This window comes from Meriones unguiculatus, chromosome 21, assembly GCF_030254825.1.
Source record: "Meriones unguiculatus strain TT.TT164.6M chromosome 21, Bangor_MerUng_6.1, whole genome shotgun sequence".
Lineage (NCBI taxonomy): Eukaryota > Metazoa > Chordata > Mammalia > Rodentia > Muridae > Meriones > Meriones unguiculatus.
Window position 1 is genome coordinate 46,241,742 of NC_083368.1, and position 6,000 is coordinate 46,247,741.

Consider the following 6,000-nt stretch of genomic DNA (forward strand, 5'->3'; position numbering starts at 1 on the left):
TGCCAAAATCAAATATCTGTTTACATCACTTACCTGCATCAAAGACTCTTTCTAAATTTTTCTGCATCTCTCCTTTGTGGTATTTGGGTTTGCTTATTTTTGTTATAAAATGGATCCTCACAGAAAAAAAGAAAAAATAACTGGGCCAAATGCTATAAAGCGGACAGAAAATTTCCTCCAGCCACCGTCTCCCTTCTTCCAGCCTGGCTCTCCAGAGTGACCCCTGCTGAAACTCTTTGTTCCTTAGTCCAGAAATGTTCCACCCGGGGAAGGGACCCAAACTAAGGCAGGTCTGTCGGTCCGTCCTTCCATAGCTTCCATCATGTTTATTAAACTGATTATGGCTCACCACAGCACAAACCTTGGTGAGGCTGAACTCCGACCAAAAGTGCCCACTTAGAATGTGAACTATAGACGCAGAGCTAGGATACGGTATTAACTACCATTTCCCTCCAGAACAGTGGTTCTCGGCCTTCCTAACGGTGCCCATGGGGGGGTCGGGACCCACAGGTTGAGAACGACTGCTCTTGCGGCTCTGCAGGCCAGTGACCTTGCAGACCACTACTCTGTAAATTAGTCAGTCATTTAAATGGAGAAGAGACGGGATTATTTTTCTCCCCAGCAGATAGATTTGCTTATTTCTATTTGCCGAAACAGAGTAAACTCAGTTCTGAAGATTGACAACGCGTTGCACTCCCCTAAAATCCTCGTTCTCTTTTGCGAGGGAAACGTCAAACTGCTTAGAAGTTTGGAAGGATTTTAAGCGGAGGCAGTAAGCCTAATCCGCTGCCTCCTGACAAACAGCACTCCGCTCCGCGTGAGGGATTGCTGCCGAAGTGGAGCTCGGAGGCACGTCGTCGCTGCCTGGAAGTGCACTAAGCTTGTGCAAGCACAGGCCACAGGGGTGGGCTGTCGGCTGTAATCGCTTTCCCTGACCCCAACTGTCCCTGTGGTGCAAGCACACCCAACCTAACACATCGACACTTGAAACTCTGGCCATCCTATCACTGGCTCAGTCCTGCGGTAAGTCAGAGAGCCCAGAGACCTGCCTGACAAGTCCACCCTCAGGCTCCTCTGGACAGGAGGACTGGAACGCCCGTCTGCGTGGGCACATTTTGGAATCCTCTGTAGGTTTGAACCAATGCACGCCTGAGGAGTTGACTGATTTTTCAGATCAATTATTGAATCTTCCTGTGCCTTAGTTTCCATACTGAAGACCTTGATTTTTTTTTCCCTTTTTGCTTTCTGTAATGTGTTCTGTACTCCAAGAAGATCCAATACAGAAAGCCATAGCACAAAATTACCTCCAAATAAAGGGGACAAGAGAGGGTAGCCGAGGGTGAATACAATCAAAATGCGTTATGTTTGTGAATTAAAGTGTCACAATAAAACATGTATGATTGATTATGCCAACAAAAACATTTTTTAAAAGTTACCACCAAACAGTCCAGAGTTTGGCATCACTTTCCTACAAAGATGAAAATCTTGAAAACACACTGGTTTTCTTCAAGATTTTAGTAATAGCAAACTAATACGAGAAAGGGGTCTTAATCTATTGTAATTTTGCATACCTGTGTAATTTTCTATGTCGTATTTTAAGTTGTATGATCCTTGTCTGTAATTATAGCTCATAGATTTGATTATAAATATTAAATATTCAATAAGAATATTATTACTTGCTGATTGGATGATTGATTGATTTGACCTTTCTCTGATGCTCAGGCCAGCTTTAAAGTCCAAGGCTCAGCGACCATCCATCCTCAGATAATCCTCCTGATTGCCTGGGACTGTAGGTGGGCTTCACCCTGCCCAGGTGCTACAATTACTTACTCATCTCAATAAAGTATTTTCTTAAAAAGTCTCTTTACAACACATCTAATTCAGAAAATTCCCTCTAATAAACTCCAAAATTTTACTTGCTTCTATGTGGTTGCTAGGCTCATCTGCAAGATTCTGTACTCAGAATTAAAAAGCTAAGGGCTATGGGTTTCGAAGAATTCAATCACCTCGTAGAAGGCTTCTGGTCCTTTGTTGCTAGCTAATTCAAAGACCAAAGTTTGGGGTCAAACAATAGCCCGTCCTCAAAGATAAACACAAACACTTATCTGAGGTGGCTTCGGGGGGCTTCAAGCTGCATGCCGAGCTTCATCTCTTTGGGGCCGTGTTTTTTCAGCCTAATACATTGCTCTTTGTTTAAATCAAAACTTCATTTTATTTTCCAAAAGCAACCCTGCCAGGTTTCCTTGATTTAATTGTATCTTTTTTGTCTGATGACAATGGAAAGCACAAGAAAATATTCTTGCTAAGGAAATTAAATATTACCAAAAACAACAAGTGTTCTCACACTATAGGAGGTGGTTTTATAAATTAAAAAAAAAAAAAAGGTCTTTATCCTTTGGATGAACAGTGTTATTGCTGTGACTGTTAGGTCAAATCCGCACGGCCCAAAGAAAATGTTGGAAAGAAAATTAACTAGTTCATAAGGGTACAGATAACACTGTTTTTAAAAGGAAATGATTCTTCAAACATAGACACAATACAATGTGATAGCAAAACAAAGTGAGAATTTGGATAATCATTAAAACAATTCAAGTAAAAAATGCCAAGTTCAGGTAAAATTGTTTACAGAGACCACAAATGAAATTATTTCTGATTTTTTTTAACATTCTCTAGCTAAATTCACTTCCGCTTTCGAGCAGAGAACGCTGAGGACTGGTTGATGGTGAGGACTGACAACAAAAGCAGAAGGGTGGGAAGCAAGATGAGCCCAGGATCCTGGCCCAGCTGTGCTGCCCACTTTACCATTGGGCCTACTTGCCGGGTCTCTGGTCCCCAAGAGGCCACATGTCCCATAACCCCTATACCTATCTGCCAATAGGCAGATATCAGCATTTGGTAATACAAAACATAGAACAAGAACGAAAGCACCTAGAGACAGAAGCTCAAGGCAGCCAAGGACACAGCCTCGGGTCACTATTCATGGGCTTACGGGGCTGAGATTGAGAAAGCTACTTATTTCAGCATGAAAATGCAAGGTTATTATCAGGAAAGGTTAAATAAAACTATGAACCATAAATTAATTTTTCCTATTTTAAAACTCTTCACCCACTCCCCCTGTGTTGATAGAATTAATTTCTGGTTCTAAAAGCAGAATGTAGCCACGACTCACCCTAAAGAATTTGCAAAATAAAATAAAATAAAATCACAATTTTTCCAGCGCAATTTATCTAGCCCAGCTGAATGCAATGGGTAAGCATTATCAAGTCACAGTATACCTCAGCAGTAACCCCCGATGACACGGCTCCTCTGTGCCGCTAACTTAGTTTATTTCATTCAAATTAATCTAAAGTTTGTATCACTAAAACAATACAAATTATGTCTGAGACAGTCTTCTATTATATAGAGGAAAATTATCCATCCTGCCTTTTGTTCTTCCCAGTAAGCATCTTCACTCCTGCCTAAAGGAGGAGTGAAGCTTGGGATAAGCTTGTGTAATCATTATTATAAGTTGAGAAAGTTCCTAAAAGCTAAATTAAACAAACAAACAAAAAGGGCTGTTCCTACCATACATTCAGAAAACCCGAAACGACACAATTACACAAGACCTGGCTTTCAGGTAAAGCAGGTGGTTGACATGCACTGTGTCAGGGATGCAGACCCCGTCTTCCTGTCAGACCGTCCCATGAGTGCCATATTCATCCACATCGTGATGCTGCAACAGAATGGTAAAGACCGGGTGATCTACAACAACAGAAAAATCTGTTCGCTAATGGAACTGGAGAACTCTGAGATAAGAGGACCAGAATCAGACAAGGTCATTCTTGACGCAACATCTCATGGTGGAAGGGCAAAGAGAGGACAAAAAGAAAAGAAAAGGGGCCCCAACACGTTCATCTATAACGAACTCACTACCTCTAAATGCATTTCAGTCCATTGGTGGGGGCTTAGACGTCCTTGTCTTCTGTTAGGCTCCACTTGCCAACCCTGTTGCACTGGGGTTTTGTTTCCATATGGGAACCTCCCACGTGTGTTTTCTATCCTCGAGGTCACCCTAGAGTCCAGAAGGCTTCCTGAGCTGCTGGAAGAAGGGGAAAGGCTGGATCAGCATGCTTTAAGAACCATCCTAAAGGGCCTTGAAACCCTCCCACTAATGTTTTTGACCAGAATATAGCCTTAGGTCTATACCTAAATGCTAGGGATCAGTCTGATACACAATCCTTTCTTCTTGTCCCAAATCTGCCTGGATAAAAACCAGGGCTGAGTCAAGGAAAGAGAGAATATTGATAGGCAACTGGCTTCTTTCACATTGCGTGAGCCAGACTAGTACCAACAGTGTTTTGGGTGGAAAAAAAAAAAAAAAAGAAAAAACATAAAGAATCTCCCTACTCCAATGATGATTGTTCCAAAAGAAAAAGGTACTGATCCCTGACAGAATCATCCATCCTGGACCCTTGACAATGTTTTGGTAAATTTAACATTTGCAAGCACATTTGTGTTGGACCAGGCTTCGGATGCAGAGAGTACAGAGATTGACAGATCCTCATACCACTTACACCTTACTAAAAAAAAAAAAAAAAAAAAAAAAAGGGCTAGATAATGTAGTTGGCAGACTGATTGTCCAGCATGTATGAAACCAAGGTCTTCTACACCACATAAAAGTATACGTGATGACACATACATGTATTCCTAAGATTTAGGAGGTATAAGAAACCAGAGTTCAAAATCATCTTTGGCTACCTAGCTAGCTAGGAACAGCCTGGGCTACACAGGTTTTGCCCTTCCTTGGGGAGAGAGAAACAGACAGAGAGAGAGAGAAAGAGAGAGGGAGGGAGAGAGAGGAAGAGAAGAGAAAAGAAGAGGGGGAGGGAGAAAACAATAAGATCAGATATCTTGATTGTAGTAAATTATTGCAAGAGGCATTTAAGTTGAGAAATTTTAAGAGTTCCATATAGAAGAGGCTTTGTTATAATATGAAGCAGTTTAAGGAATACTTTACAAAAGAAAATGCCTGAGTTTAAGCCTAGTTGCATAGCCAGGGAAAAGACATTCTGCAAGAGGGAATCATGACCGCCAAGAAGTAAAAAATAAAAATAAAAAAATAAAAGAAATAAAGCATTAGAATGGTTATAAAACAAATAAGACTCATTTGAATATGAGTACACCCTGGCAGTAGATAAACATTTGAACTAATGATGTGCCTCAGTGTGTGATCACGTGTGGGCCTCCTCTGCCTACAGCATGGGCACCTTCCATGTTTTCTCATGGTGTGGGGAGGTGGGTTTGCAAGGTCAAGGACAGAGCTGGGAGGTAGGGGGTGTCCGAATAGACGGAGTCCTATGCTCTGTCTGGCTTTTATCCTCCCAGCTCTGGCCACTGTCAGCCCATCCTTACCATGGTAGTGTGTCCGTCCAGAGTCAGCTGAGCCACAGCTATGTGGTCTGAGGTATTAACTCTCCTCCAACAGGAGAGCCCATGAAATGTGAAGAGCACCCCTGAATAAAGGTATCAGGACTGTGGGGTGCTCCAGCAGTGCAGAAAGGGCCCAAACCTTAGAGGGTTTTGATATCACCCTACGCTGGGAGGAAACAGTCAGCAAGCAAACGCTTTCACACGGAAGCGCGATGAAGCCAGAGCTCTTCCGTGAAATGATCGCTGCACTGAGTGCCAGAGGGCCAGCTTGGAAGGTCAGTTGCGAGGCTGTTTCATAAGGTTGGGTTGACTTAAGCAGAAACCACAGCTGCACCGAAGGAGACAAGGGGTCAGCACCCCTGCTCGAGTTGCACGCCGCTTTGTGATTGTGCTTGATGACACAATTGTTTACAACCCTTGACTTTCTCCCCTGCCTTGTCATTAGTGTTACTTTAGAATAATGAAGCCTGCTCCATCCATTAAGTCCACTAACATTTGCTCTCCCCGTGGGTGGAGGTTAAAAATTAATTACTCTACCAACATATTGATTACACGACTATAAATATAAAAACAGCAACTGCAGGGACCCTT

General features: G+C 42.4%; 1 long non-coding RNA gene across 1 annotated transcript; it reads right to left on the bottom strand.

The window, feature by feature from the left end:
- Window positions 1-2,620: 2,620 nt before the first annotated feature.
- Window positions 2,621-5,634, bottom strand: LOC132649716 (uncharacterized). Its single transcript, XR_009588212.1, has 3 exons — window positions 5,392-5,634; window positions 3,913-4,078; window positions 2,621-3,712 (listed from the first exon to the last, which is right to left on the bottom strand). It is a non-coding gene; the product is annotated as an uncharacterized LOC132649716 (long non-coding RNA).
- Between the last annotated feature and the right edge of the window lie 366 nt (window positions 5,635-6,000).